A 19,558-nucleotide genomic window follows, 5' to 3' on the forward strand; every position below is an offset into this window, starting at 1 on the left:
AAAATTGTTAAAGAACTTATCAGACCTTTGTTCGGACTTTTGAACACAATGAGCTTTCAGGCCTGTTTCTCCTTTTGAGGCTCACTTCTGAAAAACTACAAGGTTGCAAAGAAAATTATGTTTATCTATTGTACAATTTACCAGTTATCATAGGTGAAATATACAAATGTGCTTGAAATACATAGGTGCTAAAAATGAAAATCAATCAGAGAAAGTTTTATATAGTCACGGGATAGTTTTTCGCAAATTGGGTTAAATTGATGAAACAATGGGCAAGCATACATTGCTCTAGAAAATTGAAGAGCTTTAAACCATCTAGTTTTTTTCTTCGAACAATTCAATTTTTTCTTTTTTCATGTGTTCATAACTCTTTTATTCTGTCAGTTGGCTATGCTCTTTTTTGTTCCGACTTTCGATACGAAAGTAACGGAATATTTGTGCTCGGAGTGAGTTTTTTTTTTCTTCAGAAAAATTTCGACTTTTTAATTAGCCATTTTTGACGGAATTTTTTTATATCATTCAAAAAGTATTGTTGTCCTGAGCTTAAATTTGAAAAGTTATTTCACCTGTGATCTTTTTTCGTAAAGTTATGAGGGTTTAAAGATTGCCATTTTGGCCATTTTGACCAATTTGGGCCATTTTGACCAATTTGGGACAATTAACGCGCAATATAATTCGCGCTATTAACGCGTAAGCTAGATTTAATCCGTCTTATAAATCGTTCCAAATTGGTTTAGCGAAGCTTATTTGCCATAATTGATTTGTTACAAGGAACGAAATCTATTTTTTTGTTCTTTATTTGGCGTGTGGGGGGATGATTTTCATAAAAATTTCAAATTTTAGAAAAAAAAATTCATTTTAATTTATTTCATTTAATTTTTTTATGTATTACTGCTGCTCAATAAACCTTAAAAGGCTATTTCATTTTAAGTTTCCGCGTCTGGGTGGTTAGACTGAGTGTTAGACTCTCAATCTCTAGGTCGCAGGTAAGAATCTCAGATGTAGCCAGACTGTTGCTAATTCGTGTCTTATTTCTATTTTTTCTTATGGCACTTTTTTGTCGTGTTCTGGCTAGTGTTTGCCCCAATACCCAATACAAAAATATGCATATACTATGAACATCACTTTTTTCGCTATAGCCAAGTTATTAGCAATTCTCAACAAAAATCTATCAGTCTACATTCACGAACCACCCAAAATCACTAAATTTCTTTCTCGAAATGGTTATTTTCAGGATTTTCTCTGGGAGGGGGGAGGGAGGTGCAGATTTTCAAAAAAATTTCGAAAATTGTTGATTTTTTTAGGTCGACCAAAATGATAATTTTCCGAGCTCTCCCGAAGCACTAAAAGACCCTGTTTTGGCCAAAATCTCTGTGCCGCAGGTAAAATTTTGAAAATAGAGTTTTTAGGAACAAAGGGACACTCTGGGTCGGCAGGGGGTCGAATCCCTATGAAAAAATGATCCCCCCCCCCAAATCCGCCCCTGATTCCAGATATCTTTAACTATTTCCCCATAGGGCACCTAGTAACAATCCCTACAAAAAATAATTCAATGGTTAAGCATACGTGATTTTTTCTACCTAATAACGAATCTCTCCCCCCCCCCCTATTTGCAAAAAAGGGAAATGATTAAAGAGGTTGCCAAACGGCAATTGCTACAATTAACACTTCCATGAAGTCAGATTCTACTATGAGAGACTTTCTAGAGAGCCATTTTTCTACAAAGACAATTTTGCGTTACAGTATTACTGCTTGATGTACAACAGCAGACTTTGAAGAACTCCTAAAAAAAGTTGAAGTGTCATTTGGATTTTTTTAATAGTTGCAAGTTGGTGACATCTTTATTCGGGATTCTAAAAATTAACTTCTTGAGTTTTGTCTGATGAGTTGTACTTTTCGCGCCAAACATTAGCCTTTTCTCTTTCATGACGCGTCTATTTCAAAAATTGTTTGAAACATCATAGTATAATGGAATACAGAGAAATTAAACAACTACAACAAAAAAATAAGCTCCTTGTCGCAGTATTGTCATGTCGTCCTGAATACGTCGCGTCTTATAGATGCAACGCTGATTTTTGTATTTCACGTCAACTGTAACAAAGAAATTTTTTGTCATACTGTCAACAAAATATTCAAAATTAAGTGGCCCAATCAAAATTCAAAATTATCAGTTAATCTTCCAATTTTGAAGAATGTTACGGAACATTCATGCTAGCAGTAGCGTGCCGAAAGAGGCGTATACCCGGATTGACCTCCATACACCGAAAATAGTTATCATACAATTCCATACATCGAATGTATGGAAAAATGCTAGTCATACAATTTTCATACAACTTCTAAAAATCATTGGAAAAAACCCTTGCGCTAATTTATGCGGCTATGTGAACCAATTAAAATAGTCTGACGATTGAAAAAACTAATTATTTTTTGGAAAAAAGTGTTTATCATACAATTTTCGGTTATATATTACAATTGGTGGTAGGTAAAATTTGAATAGCTATCAGTCGCTTTTTGTTATACTTCGCACAATATTTCTAATTTGTATCAAAAGCCAAATTTTGTGACAAAAGAAAGTGAAAAACGTGAATTTTTGAATAGCTTTTGATCTGGAAGAGCAGTGTTTATACAATCATTCTGAGCAGAAGTATAATTGTTGATTGAAAATGAAATGACCATATAATGCATTATAGTTCTAAAATTTAATATATGCACTATGCTCACAATTACCACCTATTGTAACATATCACCCAATTTCCATGCATGAAAATAGTATGATAAGCGTTTTTCCATTAAAAAAGTTTTTAAAAAAATTCAGAAAGCCGTTTGCAATCAAGTTATAATTCGTTGAGAGCATTTTTTGCTACACTGAGAGCACTTTCGTTTCGAAAAAAAATTAATTTGGAGCTAAGAAATGCTTATCATACAATTTCCTTATGTGGAAAAATGTTTATCATAGTTTTCATACAATTTTCTGTACGTATGGCATTGTATGGAATTGTATGACAAGAAGATTCTCATATATGGAAATTGTATGATTAGAAGTTTTGGTCAACCGAGGTAACGATAACCCAACACCCCCCCTCACTCCCTCCCTCCCTCCCTCCCCCCTAAAAATTAGTGTATATTAGCGCCGAAGGCGTTTTTAGAAAATTTGTAGAGTCCGTCGCCAAAAATTGATATCTCAAAACCAGGTAATTAGGGGCGAATTTAGAGGGGAGGTGGACGACCCCTTTGGTTCGATAGAGGGTCGAATCCCTGAGGGAAGGGGGGGGGGGGGTGTTCGTCCGCCTCCACCGTCTACCTGCCTCCCCACCCCCCTAAAGCCCACCTGGTTACCTGGTTATTTCTCTGAACCAAGAAAACCCTAACCTTTAACACACACATTCAAGCAAAAAACCCCAAAAATTCTCTCAAGCCACAAACACTTACGAAAAAAAGTGAAAAGTGCAATTTATTGAATGGTAAAAGACGTTCGTTTTTTAAACTTTTTTGTTTCCACATCCCTCTAGAAAAGGAAGGAATAGAAATTAAAATTCACTAACACCACAAAATAGATACATGACAAAGACATGTTTTTAGTTTTCACCCCGTATTTTTTATTACATTCTTTTGGTAAATTCATAAATATAACCTGTCTGATTCAAATTCATGACTAATACAGTAAGATGCAGAGCCTCTAAAACATTATTTTGGTAGAAGCCACAAAGTTAACCAATCTGATTCAAATTTATGACTAATACAGTAAGATTCAGAGTTTTTTAAACATGGCTCACGTTGCTGCAAACCAAAAAAATATGTAGTTTCGAAAAATTAGGATTAAAGTGAACAAAGAACCTATATTGTTATGAATCCAAAACATATACAGCGAAAAAATGTAGGATACAAATATCCCTCTTTTTAAATTAAATCAACCATCACAAGTAAACTTCCCACAACAGGCATCACCCAGCAGTTAGGAAGTACTGAGCATGCTTTAAAGCCAGCCCAACCCAACGCGCTGAAACCACGCTCACAACAACTCACAATTTTTTAGGATTGTTATCAGTGTCAACTTTTTATCTAAATTAACTTAATAACAAAAAATCTACTGCAAACAATTAAGATTTACATACTGAAACTAAACAAAATTCGACGCTGCTGTATATACATTGTAAATAGAAACGATTGAATGAAATTTAAACGGCAACTCGACGAGGGATGAGATGAACCCACTCAACTCAGTGCAGACATTTTTGCTGCGCCAAAAACTACCAAATAAAACTTCCATAGGGGATGCAAACTAAGAACATGTCCTTAAACTAAAACAACCAGTCTTCTCACACAGCATTTTATTTTACCTTACATCGGTCTCACTCATGGAAAATTCTAGCAAAATTCTACGATTCACCTTGTACGGAAAATTGTACGAACCCAATACGTCTAATCTTTTCTGGCCGAAAGAAGCTTTTCCCGTAAAACAACTGCTCTGTATCAATTATAATCCAATAAAACGAACAACAGAAAATCAAATCACACAATTCAATCCCGATTAAACATGATAAGAAAGAGATCATCTCTCGAAAAAAAAATTAAAATGATTTGATCCTTGGAAAGTTTTAATACTTTCAGATAGTTGCGACCTTAAACAAAGAGGTTCTCCTAAGCTTTTGTTACTCGTTTTATAAATCGTTGATTTTGATTATTAACTGTTCGAAGCAAACTTATCATTTTTTAAAATAGTTTTAGTAAAATTTACTAAAGAATCTGACTCTCCGCAGCCTGGCCGCTTTAAGAGTGAATAGAATACAGTTGAACTCAACCATTAAAAATTGTATCATTTTTTTTCGAGGATCTATTTTACCTGGAACTTACGAGCTTTAAGCGAAAAAGTGTTGGAACCGGCAGTTGCACAAACCTATCCGTTCGAAAACAGATGGTGAACACTATCTGAAACTAATTTACCAGATAGCAAAATAGATCCGTTTCATTTGGTGCGACGAACAAAACAAAACAAATATTACAATAACAACTTACAAATCTAGCCTTAAAAACACCCAAATTTCGCTCACACAGACTTCATACTAGAATGAGCACACGACAAATCTGATAGTTTATTACCATCGAGGACTTGCCCAAATTTTTTATCCACGGTATCACAATACTTTTTGGTCTCGCTTTCCATCAGGCTTATTTTTCGAAGCCAGCATTTTATCATATGACCGCACAAAACGAATTGTTTTGTCATGTCATGAAAGTGTATTGTCATGTCGTCCTGAATACGTCGCGTCTTACAGATGCAAGGCTGATTTCTGTATTTCACGTCAACTGTAACAAAGAAATTTTAGTCATATTGTCAACAAAATATTCAAAATTAAGTGGCCCAATCAAAATTCAAAATGATCAGTCAATCTTCCAACAAACCTCGACGCAGCTTTATATACATTGTAAATAGAAACGTTTGAATGAAACTTAAACGGCAACGTGGCGAAGGATGAGATGAACCCACTCAACTCAGTGCAGACATTTTTGTTTTGCCAAAAACCAGCAAATGAGTTTTCCATAAGGGATGAAGACTGAGAACAACGTCATTAAATCAAAACAAGGTCGGCCAGTATTGTCACAGAGCATTTTATGATACCTTACTCGGGACTTCCTCATGGAAATTCCTAGCACAGTTCTATAATTCAGTTTCTACTGAAAATTGCACGAAACAAGTACATCTAACCGTTTCTGGCCGAAAGAAGCTTGTTTCGTTGAACAACTGCTATGCATCAATGAGAACCCAAAAACATGAACAACAAAAAGACAGATCACACAATCAAATCCCGATTGAACATGAATTGAATGAAAGCACTCTCGAAAAAAAAATTATAAAATATTTTGATCTTCTAAAAATTTTAAGAAATCCCGGGTGCGACCTAAAATAAAGAGGTTCTCCTCTATTATTGTATCTCGCTTTATATAAATTTTAGCTTTGATTATTAACTATTTATTATCAAATTTGCTAAATTTTCCTAAAAATCTGACTCTCTGCAGTCTGACCGCTTTCAGAGTGAATAGAATATAATTGAACTCGAACACTAAACAATTTACCATTTTTAGGAGCTACTTTATCCTAGAATATTAGAGCATGAAAAGTAAAAGTAATGGATTAGGTAGTTGCCAGAACCTATATTTCCGGCAATAGATAGCGGCTTAATCAGAAAATTTACACTATCCGGAATTATTCTATGAGATAGCAAAACAGATACGTTTCATTTGGTGCGATCAGCAAAGCTGTAACAAATAATACAATAACAACTAAGCAAATCTAGCCTCAAATTACCCAACCTCCTCACACACAGACTTCATACAAGAATGAGCACACGACAAACCCGGTAGTTTTATTTTCATCGAGGATTTGCACACGTTTATGATCTACGGCATCGTAAGCGCTTTTCATCTTTCTTATTTTTCGAAGTCAACATTATACAGTGCTGATTTAAATTATCCGGACAAAACGAACAAAACTTGAATTTTCAAACAGGTTTTTCTCAAATTTGGCTAAGATTAGACAAAAAGTAAATTGAACAAAAGTTGCTTAGAATTTCATCAGAATTAATATGGTGCGATTTTTTCTCCAAAATTCTCAACCAAAGTTTTATTCTAAGAATGGGTCACTTTGGGTTTTTCTAATTAATCAACAATTACGCTGAAACTATTTTGTTAATTGATGGGATGATTATATCACAAGAAGCCTTTTACACATCCCAACAAAGTTCTACGAGGTTAAATGTTCAAAAACCCGTATAAGAGAAAATATTTTTACTTGATAACCAAGAAAGGTGATTTTTACTATGTAAAATCCAAAATCTTTGCTTAAAAACAATTTTTAAACAGTTTAGTCAAATTTTTGGAGATAAACGCTAGTTGAACTTTGTTGGGCTGTGTAAGAGGCTTCTTGTTATATTATCCCATCAATTAACTAAATAGTTTCAGCGTAATTAGAAAAACCCAAAGTGACCCATTTTTAGGGTAAAATTTTGGTTGAGAATTTCGGAGAAAAAATTGCACCATACTAATTCTGACGAAATTCTCAGCAACTTTTGTTCTGTTCACTTTTTGTCTAACTTGCACCCAATTCGAGAAAACGCGTCTGAAAATTCAAGTTTTGTTCGATTTGTCCGGATAATTTAAATCAGCACTGTATCATATGTCCACAGTCCACAGTTAATAAATTGTTTGCAAACAATAATCGTCTTCATCTCGCCATTCACTGAGACTCAACAGTGCCAGTATTGGGACAAATAGTTGCAGCAGTAGTCAATCCGCCTGAAAATGGTTGACAAAAAGACAGTGTAAAATCTGGAAATATTATTTGAGAAAGCAAAACAAGTCTTTCTCCGAAATAAGCTTGATTACGTTCTGTAAGGTCAAATGGGGCTGTTAGTTTTGATAGAAATGGGGGAGACTTAAGTTGCTACTTTTAAACATCTCAATTTTTGTGTAGAGTCTTATAATTGTAACCCAGCGCCCATTTGAAATCCAATTTTAATATTTTTTGAAATGGTAAAGATTGCTGAAAGTTCTTATCTTGTTGCAATTTCGTTGCATAAAACTCTTTGATGTTGTTTGTTTCTTTCAGAATCAAACATTTTTGAAAATTCTTGTGTGAATCTTTTCCAATCTGATTTTATGTCTATAGGTAGTACTGAAAACCATTTTTGGGCTGCGCCATCTAGTGTTGTTTGTATTAACGCTGTGCGTCTATGTATCCAATTTTGATGGAGTGGCGTATTAATTGGTTCGGGTCCTATACTTAAAATTAATTTTGCTGTGACTGCATTTAGGTAACCTTCTACTGAGTATTCAGGGTCTGTTTCTGTGAATACCATTAATGGTTTATTGGATGTTATTGACGATCCTCCCATTAATTATGGATTCATCGTCATTTGGAGTGACTCTGCGGCGTTTGGTATTTGTGAGAAATTTGTAAGTTGATTTTTTGTTGTTTCATGTTGTTGTAGGTAATATGGTAGCGGTAATTCATTTTGAATTTGTATTTGTTGGTAAGAATGCATAGTCATTGGGTTTTGTGATTGTATAGGTTGAAAAGATTGTGCGTTAATTGGGTTTTGTATATGCATTGGTTGTTGATTCTGCATATCTGCTGGATTTTGTGGGTAAATCTTCATATTTTGGGATGGTTGAGATTGTCGCGGTCTTTGTGTGCAATATTCTTGTGTATATGTTGCAAAAATGTCTGGTTGATGATAATCATCATCGTCAGATGATAAGTAAGTTGTGTAATAAGTTGTTTGTTGTTTATTCCTATTTTGTTGAAAAAATGGGTAATTTTCACTATAATCCTGTGGAGGGTGTGGTTTTTTTTGGAAATTCACTGAATTGGTCGATGTATTTGGAAGATTCCAATAGTGAGAACTTACGTCGTTTAGGTTTTGCATATTTTTCGGGGGGGGGTTGATTTGTTTTTGACTGATGTACATAATTATAGTTGTGTTCTGCAAAAGTGTTTCTTGTGAACGTTTTTCGCGTTTTTGACGGTTTTGTCATTAGTCTATATGTCTGATAGTCCATATGCGAATATTTTGGAGCAAACGAAGGTTTAACGGTCGATTGTAAGGTTACTCGTGGTAGTGTTGTATTTGTATTTTTCGGTGTTGTGAGGTTTGGACGTATTGTTGAGATACTTTGTTGTGTAGTTGTTACTGTTGTTTGAACTTTCTTCATTTATGAAGCGTGATGGTGTTTGAATATCTTGCTGTGTAAGATTTCTAGTTCCATTGAGGTTTTCATTATGTATAACTATTGAATTTAAGCTGTTATTTCGTGTATCAGGTAAAAATGTATTATAATTCAAAGGTGTTACATCAATCGTTAGTGGTGTTATTTTTACATAATCTTTGTGAAAAGATATTGTACTTATTGCTTGACTTGAGATATCTGCTGGAATATTTAAAAATGCTGGATGAGAACATTCAGGGTCCCAAACGTAATCTGATTGTTCTGCAATGACAGTGTCGTCATTTGTACTTTGGGGTCTAAAGGTTTTTTTGCTTGTTCAATTAAGTCGATATTATGTGTAAAATAATCAATTGTAACCCATGCTAGTATTTTTTGTAAATCATACTTAATGTTTTGTGAGACATCATTATTTGTAAAATTTTCACGGATTGCGTTTAAAAATGTTGAAAATGCGATGATTTCGTTTCTTACTTTTGTATGTTTTGATGTTTGGACTGGTGATGTACTTTGAGCTTCTGTTTTTTCTAATATAGATATATCACTACACATATTATTGCAAAAACTTCGTTGGTGAATATTGAGTTTGCTCTCTGTGAGTTTTGATATTGTATGCTTTTGATATATTCTGTGAATACTTTTGAAAATTCTAAATCAATATCGTCTGTTTGGATATCATATTTACCATGAAGTGTTCTTGGTGTGCTGATTTCTATAGTGTAGATTCCGTATTGTTGTGTTAGGCTACATATGTCTTTCAAATAATGTTCTATAATTTGTCTTTTGATTTTTATATCTGGGAATTCTGATTTGCATGGACTGATTCCTGGTTCAAACAAATTTTCGAGTAAATTTTTGCAAAATCGTGTTTGTCCTCTATCACAGAGTAAATTTATAACAAAGGGAAAAAATGCTTCTTCGTCTGGACTTTCGTCACTTTGAGTGTTGCTCATTTTTTCGTTTGATGACTGTTAATATATAATTATCAATATGTCTAATTGGTTGATTCCAATTGTATAGATGTACTGGTTTGTGTTTATAGATCTTTTTTATTCTTCTTTTTCCTCTTTTTGATGAGTTTGAAGTTGTTTCTGAATCGGAAAAATTTACTGATTATGGATTGGGCAATTTTTATTTACTGATTCTTTTAATTTGTATAGTGCGTCTAGACTACTGACTACTGATTCGGAGAAGCATTTCTATTTTTTGAAAAACTTTTTCGTGTTATCTTTTTTTGCTTACTTATAATTTTTCTTTTTTTTTGTTTGTCGTTTTGTTCGAGTGTATCCAATTGTTTGTGTATGCGAGGTTATTACAAGATCGTATTTTTGGTTGTCTATTTCACAATTGTGTAATACGATTGTTTGTTTATTTCCTAAATTTTCCAATGACATAAGGTTTAGGATGAGGGATGCGAGAAGTTATTAGTGATTTTAATTTTCCTAGACTATTAGTCGTTACGATTTTTTGGTTAGCTTAACCTGGGTCTTTTTGTTAAGGGTTGGAGAGAAAAGTATATCGATTCCGAAGAATGATTTTTACTTTCTCGTGGCTAGTCTAAGTTAAGGTGTTAACTTACTTAATCTTACTTAGGGGTAGTGATTGTGTTCAAGGGTTGGAGAATAGTAAATCGATCCACAAGGTTCAGGTATAATTAGAACGCAAGCAGGTCGTTAGATACTATTTTAAACTTACTAAGTTTAAGATTTATCCTGGGTCAGGTAAGAGGAGGTTTCAAGTGAAGGATGATTAACCGAAGTTCTTCACTGTTCAGCCTAATTTGAATGGTTAGCGTGATTAAAAATTTCTATTAGTCCTGGGTATTTTGAAAAGGTTGGGTAGTGAATCGACGTTTGAAGTCGTTAGACACTTGATAATTGGGTGGGGGAGAACAAAATTGTTCTTTTTGATCCAAGGATAAGCCTTGATGATCAGAAATTAAAATTTAGAAGATAGAAAATTGATTTAGATCCAAGGAAAGCCTTGATGATCTGGATTAAGATTAAATAAAATTAAGTTTAAAATAATTTAATTTTATTTGTAAAAGGTTTTAGTTTTTGATGATATTAGTTGATTTATGATTGCTGTTATGTTTAGGTGATGAAACTGGAACAACAGAATGATTTATATATACTAACAATTTATTGTCATGCTACTAATTTTTATTTTTGTTTTCAATAAATATTTTTTCAAATATGTTTCATATATTACTGCAGAATTGGAGGGAACGATTTGAGATCTTTTTATCAATCGTTATTGTACAATAGTAATTTTATCTAGCGCCTGAAATAATCATTGAAGATTTGCTTCAAGGATTTTATGTTTGCAGGTGAAAATATAAATTCATTGCTAGTAAGATTTTAAATATAAAAGTTTGTGTTGGCTTTTGCCGTACGACCATGAAACTTAATGGTAAGTTTCTATGTAGTCGTACGTCGTCTCTTGTCCGAGGTTTTTTTCCAATACCGGGTAAATCTCGTATTGTGCGGAATAGCGGCTCTGATCTATTGAGTCGTAGAGACATTTCAATTAAGTTATTGTCATGTAACATTTTGAAAATGTTTTGTCTATTTTCTAATCTATTTTTTGGTTAATTCTAAGCTATTTTGTTTTTAAGGTCTTTATTCGAGACTTATGGTCGCACCAGATGAGTTAAGTTGTATGGTTTATAACTCATAAAGTAATTTCGGATAGAGTACACCGTCTGCTCGTCACGCTATCTTATTTTCGGCCGGATAGATTCGTGCAACTTCTTAGTCTAATACCGATCATAATCTTACTCTTATATCTACTAGTCTCAGGGTGTTTAACTAGTCTCTGCTAGGCTCAATAGATCTAGAGTATACTGGTTTATTGCGACTGCTGAAGTTCTCTTGGAGAGGTAACTAGTTTCTAAGTTAAATTCAAATCTCTCTGGTGTTGAAATTACAAGTAATTTCAGCACTTACAAATAAGTGGGTTGTTAGTTTGATGGAAGCTGATTGGTTATTATTTAATATTTTATAGTGATAAAATATCTAATTTATCCAATAATAAAATGTAGTTTAGATCAGGTTCCACTAATGACCCCATTTAAAAATTTGATTGGACCCGTCATTTCAAAATATTTCACATTTGACATATAGTCAGTCGATGCTAAGTTTCACAATGATGGTCGTTGGCTTTTTTTAAAAGCGCTGATTTAAGCTTATTGGTCTGTTTGACGGCAAGAGCATTGCCTCAACTGTAATAATTGCAAAGTTCAGTCGAACACTAGTTCTGGGTTAATATGTTAGGTTATGAAATAGGTTTCACCAAATTATTCCAATAAAAATTTTCAGCATTAACAATGGATAGTAGCCCTTCGTTTATAAATTTTTCTAAAGTTGCTTCAGGCAATAAAGTTGATTTTTCCTCTGATATTTGCGACTAGCTTAGTTCCTTGTGTAAATTTTGTGTTTTTCTTTCTATCTTAAAGTGTTTCGATCGCCTCCATTTGTTTTGAAAAATTCTATTTTTTTTGAAAAATTTCGAATTATTTTTTGCTAAGGCAATAATAAGCGAATTCGCCATAGTCTGAGCTACACTTGTAGCATTTGGCTAGCTGTTGAAAAATTGATTTAGGCGTGCCTTTTTTCAATTGGAATGAAAGTTTTTTGATAATTTATGATTTCGTTAGCCAAAAAAAGTCTTGAGAAGAAATCAATCCCGAGTTTAAAATTGAGTTTTAATAAAGTTTGAGTTTATTATTCCAGTTGAAAAGCTTTTTTTTAGTTACTTGTACCATCCAAGCGCAGATTTTTTTTCGATATTACTTGATGCACAAAACAATTTAAGTTTAAGTCCCAGAAAGGATAGATGGGCGAAAGAAAAAAATCCTGGCACTTAAAATTGATTTTGACCGATTTTGATAACGGCGGAAACCGAAGTGTCTCTTATTATCGGCGCAATACTACCATCGAAAACTTTCGAAGCTCGCAAAATTTGTTACCTTCGTGCTTTTCTCCCGCCAAATTTCGAGTTGTTCACTAGCGTTTTATGGTACTTTTTGGTTCAAACGAGACGCTCACGGTGGAAAATTAAAAATACATGTCACCTCTGATTGTTTATTTAAAGGGGCTTGAAAGTTATAAGGGTTCAAGATTTGGACTAAATTGACGACGCTAATTCAAATTGGGTTCATTAAAGCTTGATGTATTTCGTCATATCAAAGCGTAAGGGCAATTTTAGTCAGCCCAATTTGATCTGGGGCAGACAATTTGCTCTGAAGGCATTCCTCTAAATTTAAATTAACTCAATTTTACTCTATAGAGCATACGAAAAAATTTGCCAAATAATTGCTACTCTTTCATTTATAAAAAAAAATTAATAAACAGTATTAAAAGAAATTTTCATTGACTTCAAAGGGCAGTCGAACGTTCAAGACTTCGCTCTGAGCCGAGTAGTCTTGCTTTGTTTCGAATATCAAATTTCTGACATACCACTTTCTATATAAGTATTGCGATTTTTGAAACGGATATTCAGATTCCAGAATTGTCGAAAAAGTGTGACGGAATTATGATGTGGGTGGGCTTTTTGACAAAAAATCCTTTCCTTTTGATGAGGAAAGGAAGTGTTTTATCATATTAAAGCCTTTCTATTTCTAGCCTTGATTTGAATTAAAAACAAAACCTTTCAATGTTAATTTCCGTTTAAAAAAATGGTTTGAAAAATTGCGTTGTTTAGATTAATTACTGCGAAAAAATTGGCCACCGTTGCTTAATTACGAAGTCGAATAATATAACTATGACGCTCATGCTATTAGTATTTATGACGCCTTATTATTTATTAGTAATAATGAAGCATTTCAGTAATTTTTCGGGTAGATATCGAGGTTTATGCTGATATCGCCGATTATGGGTTTCTTAAAAGTAAGAGCTGCTTAGACTTTTGTTAAGAAAAATCTTCTCTGTTTCTGTCGGCATTAGGTCTCTTAATAAAGTATTTTTTAACAATCTTCATGCTATTTTCAAGAACCAGTAGACTGTTATCAAAAGCATAGTGTATTCATAAATTTTCAAAATTAGAAAAGAGCTCTTCAAATTGTTGTAGATTTTGTGTTCATTACAGCTCTACAATGAGTTGTTTTGAGCTCTTTTGAAGAACCGATTTTTAAAGAACTTGAAGTAATCTTGTGGCATTTTGTTACTGATACGAAGACTTGAAGCTATAAATCGAGAAAAATGAACCGTTTGATGATGAATATACAATTTTTCTGCTACAATTTTTGAATATTGCCAGCTATTCATCACTTTTTACTCAGTATCATTATTTTTTATTTCAAGTCTGTTAAATTTTGGCCTTATTACAATATTATATTTTTATGTCCTCAAACAGGACGTTTTTGCTTGAAAATCATGGAACGTTTCAAAAACCACTTTTATGCTCAATTTTTGCTTTCACCTTTTGACGGTCTTTTTTGGCTGTTTTTCCTTCAAAATCGATTTTGCCTTATTCCAAATTTGAATGCTTCTTAGCAAAACTTCTAAAAAATTTCATTAAAAATGTACTTCGATTGATTCATGAACTGTTTAAAATCAAAAAGTAACAAAAAATCAAAGCGGAACTGATTTAAATTATTTAATTTCATTGATGTCATCGACAACACGGTAATATTAAAAAATTATTTCACTCTTTTCCCACCATATCTATATATATACTTTTCTCTATATTGCTTACCAGTCATTTTGAAACTCGTTAAATCCAAATTCTGGCCTTGCAGTATTTTAATGCACATTGTAAGTGATAACTTATCCTTTCGATAAATTTTAGTCAGTCTATTTTGCGGTCGTCGGTCTTTTGGTTTTCAAAGGAAAAAATTAAAGAAATTGTTGATTTTTAAACGCCCTATTAACTACTTTTAGGATCACTCAGCTCAAAAAAAGCTGGGTTCATTACAAACTAATTTGCAACAATTTAAGCGTTGAAGGAGCTTTTCATTATTTAAACCATGTTTGCACTGATTTTTGATGTTTCTTTAAGAGGTATACCAACTGCAGAAAAATGATTTTTGAGCCTATAAGTCCGCGCGATATTGTTTGCTTTTATTTTTGAGTGTTTGTTCAGGTGTTCAGTGAGCATCAATTTAAAAAGCAGCAAGCTCTTGTTTTGCTCTTCACTAACTATTTTTGTTAAAAAGCAATCTCCGATTGCCTTGCTTTTTACATATTTGCTTTTGAATTACCTTCGCTAACCCTTCAAAAAAATTGATGTCATGGTGGGAAATTAAAACACAACAGAAATTGATTTTTGCGGATATCAACTGGAAGGTTAGTTTTTATCATTTGCCAAAATCTATTTTTCTATATATTTTGCCAAAGTTGACTCCTCTAAATTTTTTAAAGTAAATACTGAAATGCGGGTTTCAGTGGCGTGCGCAGAAACTTTTTCAGTGACGAGGTTCGAAACATTTTCTCAGAGGTTCGATTTTTCCTGAGGTTCGAAAAATCGATGACCTTTTTTTCAACCAATTTGATTTTCCGAGCTCTCAAAAATAGATGTCGTAAGATTTCCCTTCGGAAAATTTTGGCAGCCAGAATCGAGAAAGGGGGAGGGACTTGGCAAACTTGCCAAACTTGGCAAAATTGGCAAACTAGGCAAACTCTCGAAAACAGCCCCCTCGGCACGCTACTGGCTGTTTTCGAAAGTTTTTCTGCATGGTTTTTTCCGTCTCCTCCACCCCTCAATATTGTTCTATATTTGGGCTGATTAACTAAACTAGATGTCGCAAAATGAGATGAAAGTCAAATCGTGATAATAGCTGGTATCCGATAGCCAACCATCTCCCCCTTACTGACCCTTAAAGCTACTAATGAGAGCGAGTCGAGAGTTTTTCGTCCAATGAAATATAGTTCGATGTTTCTTGATACTTAGTTCAATTTTCCACCTTGTGTTGCTTGATTATCTTATTGGCTATCTGTTTTGAAGTCTTGTTTTACTTTAAATGACCTTAGGATTTGGTGGGGTAAGGCCTAGCATAACCACGAGAAAAAGAACGTTACTAAAGATGCCTTTTTGTTAAACGACATTGTTGATATTGCAATCGATGATCCTTAAAACCTTTCGCATCATGTTCTAGAGCAATATCAACAAAGTCCTTTAACAAAATAGCATATTTAAAAACGTCCATTTTCTCCTCGTGGTTAAGCTTCCCCTTTAAATGGATAAGTGTTAATCCAATATTAGGGAAAACTGTAGTTCGATTCAATAAAGTTTAAATAGCAACTGTTCTTTTTTATAGCACACCATTTTCAATATTTCGCAGGATTTCAACTTTCTTTAGTTTGTTCGTCTGGGCATATGTTATGCAATCAAATTCCCCCACATGTGGAAAAAAATATGGATCTCAAAGTTTACATTAAGGAAATAAGATACAAGACTACCCGTATCAGTGCAAAACCGTGAATTTTCCGACTGCCTTTTAACTGGTCTCGAATAGTTTTTGGTAAACCAACTTATAACAAACTATGAATTCTAGGCTGGTAAAGTCAAAATTCAATTGTTAAAAAATTTGATTCGTGCATGGAATTAAAAAGATCAATTAGCCTGCCTCAATTCACTTTGTAACGATTTTGTTAAGCGACTACATTCGCTACGCGTTAATAATTGACGTTACTGTATGATCATCAAACTATAAAACGAGCAGTTTTGGCAGAGTGTTGTGAGGTTACTCTGGCGTTGTTCACACCCGGTGGGGTAAAGCAATTTCAGGGATTGATCCCAAAAGAGAGCAAAAATTCTTGTAAAGTTGCTCTGAATAAAGACACCATCCCGAGAATATATTTTTGTTACTTTTTTGAAAGTCGGAACTATAAAACATATGGTTGTTGTTCAGACTTTCAGAAAAAGTGACGCAAAATTTGTGCTCAGGGTGGTTCTTTACCCCGAAAAATATTGACTTCTTATCTAGCAAAATTGGACGATTTTCAAAAACTATTCGAAAAACAAAAATGCTTTGAGCTCTTTTTATATGTGATCATTATTTTAAATTATGGGGGCTTAAAATTTTTCAAGTTGGAGACATTAACGCATCAGCAGAGATTTAATCCGCTTTGAAAACTGTTCTATACTTATACATTTTTAAGGCAAACTGTTTCAGGTCGTGCATTAAATAGCATGTGGGTGATGATTTTCAACAAAAATCTCAAAACATATTTGAAATTTTTTCATTTTTTTCTAAATTTCATCAGTTTTTTAAAACATCACTTCATAGATTTTAAAAAAATTTTTAAAAATATTTGAAACATTTTCTTTTTTTTCTGAAGTTCATCAGTTTTTTAAAACATTACTTCAAGATTTTAAAAATGATTTTCGTGAAATAATGGGGGTTTAAAAATTGACTTTATGAATCCATTAGCCCAGGACATATTTTGTACAATTAACGCGTGTGCGTAGATTTATTGCGCATCAGAAATAGTTCCAACTTGAATTAAACCATGAAAATTGGACTATTTCCGTTTTTTTTCTATATACTAAAATATCACGTTGAAAATTAATCTGTGTGAGGGGGATGGTTTTCGAAAGATAATTTCAAAAGAGTTATTTTATTTTCTTTGGTTAAGAACTTTTTTATTATATCCTTAGAATATATCGACCGAAGCGCGGAAAAATTAGCACTAAGGTTTCTGTATTCAGTCAATTTTTGACTTTTTAACTATGCAGTTTTGACAAAAAACTTTTAGCATCTGATTAATTTTGCTGGCTCAATGCGGATATTAATGCGTTCTTAACTGAGTTGATATTGCAGCGGATTAATGCGTTCCTAACTGAATTGAGGTGAATTATTTGATGTTATGAATCTTACCAAAAGATGAGTCGTCAATTAATTTGAAAAAAGTGGTAGCAGACACAATTGTTGGAAAAGAGTATGAATTTATATAATGGATAGTTAAATATAATTAAATTTTAAAAAAAGAACAACAGTTTTTATCACAATAGGGATGGGGTCAATACCTTGTTTATACACTTAAACTAACAGTTATTTTGCCTGTAGTGTGCGTCTAGATTGCGGATGGATTTATCTACCTAATTTCTCTCAGAGTATTGGGCCATCAGTTTTTCTAATTCCGTGTTGCTGCTTTTATTTTTCCGGAACTTATGAAAATTTTAAGATCTTATCTTTGTAAATTTATAAGAAATAAAAAGAAACAAAAGAAAAAACAAAAACTTTCCGGAAAATTTTAATTTGACTGAGCGAGTGGAAATGAGAGCGGGAAAAGTTTTTAGACTGAAATGAAGTTTTAAGACCGGTACAGTTTTAATGCAAGAATGCTTTCAAGTACTTTTGTCTTTTTCTAGTCTTCATAGAATTTGTTTCATCGGATATCTGTTTTATCTTCTGGTGATTGGAAAGTTTTCAGTAGTCTCAATTTATTAGTTTTTACATATTAAAAAGCTTCATGCATTCACTCTTTGATTTGCAGGTGTTCTAATTTTTTGTGTCTTTGTCAGGCTGCAAAAAGAACGGGTACTTATCGCTTTAATATCTGCTTTTCAAGATAGGACAATTTAACTGGACATCTTGTAAGGTGACACACTTTCTTTTTGATATCCGACAAATTAGTCCGTGAAAGAAATATTTGACATTTTTAGAGGAATCAGATCTTGAATGAGTGAAAATAATGGGACTAGTATTTAAAGGGTTGACAAATTTAAAGTGGAAAAGAGTCCACTCTAATCTTAAATAAACCATTAAAACAATAGTTTTTTATGTTCGTGTAGTTTTTGCAATACATCTCAGGAGATTTGCCATCGTCTGGCTTCTCAATTGGAGTCAATGTAAATGTAACACTATCCTCTGCTCTCACTCAACTGTCAAACTGTTTTAAAAGTTTTGGCTTGGGCTGAACTTGATTCGATCTAACGCCTTAGTGAGTTTCTTCTAGAATTCGATAGTTTCACCAAAATTTAAATCGTCTTGATGAAGGGAGATGATAAAGTGTACTGCGATGATGTAATTCGTTTGTTACTATACGTACGAAAAAAACATTGGGTAAAGGACATTCGAAATTCGAAAAATTTTTCGTCATGTTGTTTTTTCTTATATCCTGTTTGTCATACACCAATCGGATTCAGTGGGCCGCTACTCTTAGCTTCCATATACATCCTTCTGGCACAATTTTTTCATTCGGGGTTTTAAAAAAAAAATATTTTTCTTGATCTTGTCAGATTGAAAGAAATTTTTTTTCATATGAAGGGGTTTTTTTCATATCTTACTCGCCATTATGATTATTGAGAAGATCTACTTTTGAAATTGTGAAAACTTAACTTCCCAGTACTTTTTTAGTACATTTAACAAGTCGCTTTCCATAAGCTAACCAATGTTTGGTTGGCGTCAATCATCGGCTGCATCCTTCCACGAATCAACCCATGGAAATTTGAGCATTTCTGAGTGTAGTCTAATTTGCGGGGGTAAGTCTATCGCTTTTACGACGTCACTGTCAACTCTTTGCACCTCGCTTCTTCGGTTATCTCATGACAATTTTTGAGTTCGGCAACACCGACTTCTTAAGTCAAGGCAGTTAGTTTTGTCCTTTCCAGTGTTATAAGTATGCCAACACAAACTGCACGTATTTACGTTTTCTTTTGCTCTGCCATTGAATGCTGTGATGGCTCTCATTGCTTCTTCTCCGCTGCTAGTCAACTCATCTAAGGCGTAATATCCAAAGACAACTGTGACTCTCCTGGCTGTTTTGAGAGCGTCCGACTGCTTTCTGATTCTCTTTCTCGTCCCGTTGACATCCTGGCCACCGGTGTTCGTATCACAACAAATCATTTCTATCGTCTATCTGCAGCCTGACTGTCTGCCGTGGTTTTATTC

At 33.5% G+C, this 19,558-nt stretch overlaps 1 protein-coding gene across 4 annotated transcripts in view; it reads left to right on the forward strand.

Moving 5' to 3' along the window:
* LOC134855656 (gamma-aminobutyric acid receptor subunit rho-2-like) overlaps window positions 1–19,558 on the forward strand; it is a 50,966-nt gene that overhangs the window by 106 nt on the left and 31,302 nt on the right. The window contains exon 1 of one of the 4 annotated variants that reach the window (XM_063872227.1): window positions 14,180–14,348. The exons of 1 other annotated variant lie outside the window; for it this stretch is intronic. The gene's annotated coding sequence lies outside the window, so the exon portion shown is untranslated. Of the gene's footprint in view, window positions 1–14,179; window positions 14,349–14,380; window positions 14,478–14,826; window positions 15,009–19,558 lie in introns of those variants that run through there. 2 more of the 4 variants (XM_063872241.1, XM_063872232.1) reach the window with 2 other exon arrangements.

Source organism: Symsagittifera roscoffensis, chromosome 1 (genome assembly GCF_963678635.1).
Source record: "Symsagittifera roscoffensis chromosome 1, txSymRosc1.1, whole genome shotgun sequence".
Taxonomy (NCBI): Eukaryota; Metazoa; Xenacoelomorpha; order Acoela; family Convolutidae; genus Symsagittifera; species Symsagittifera roscoffensis.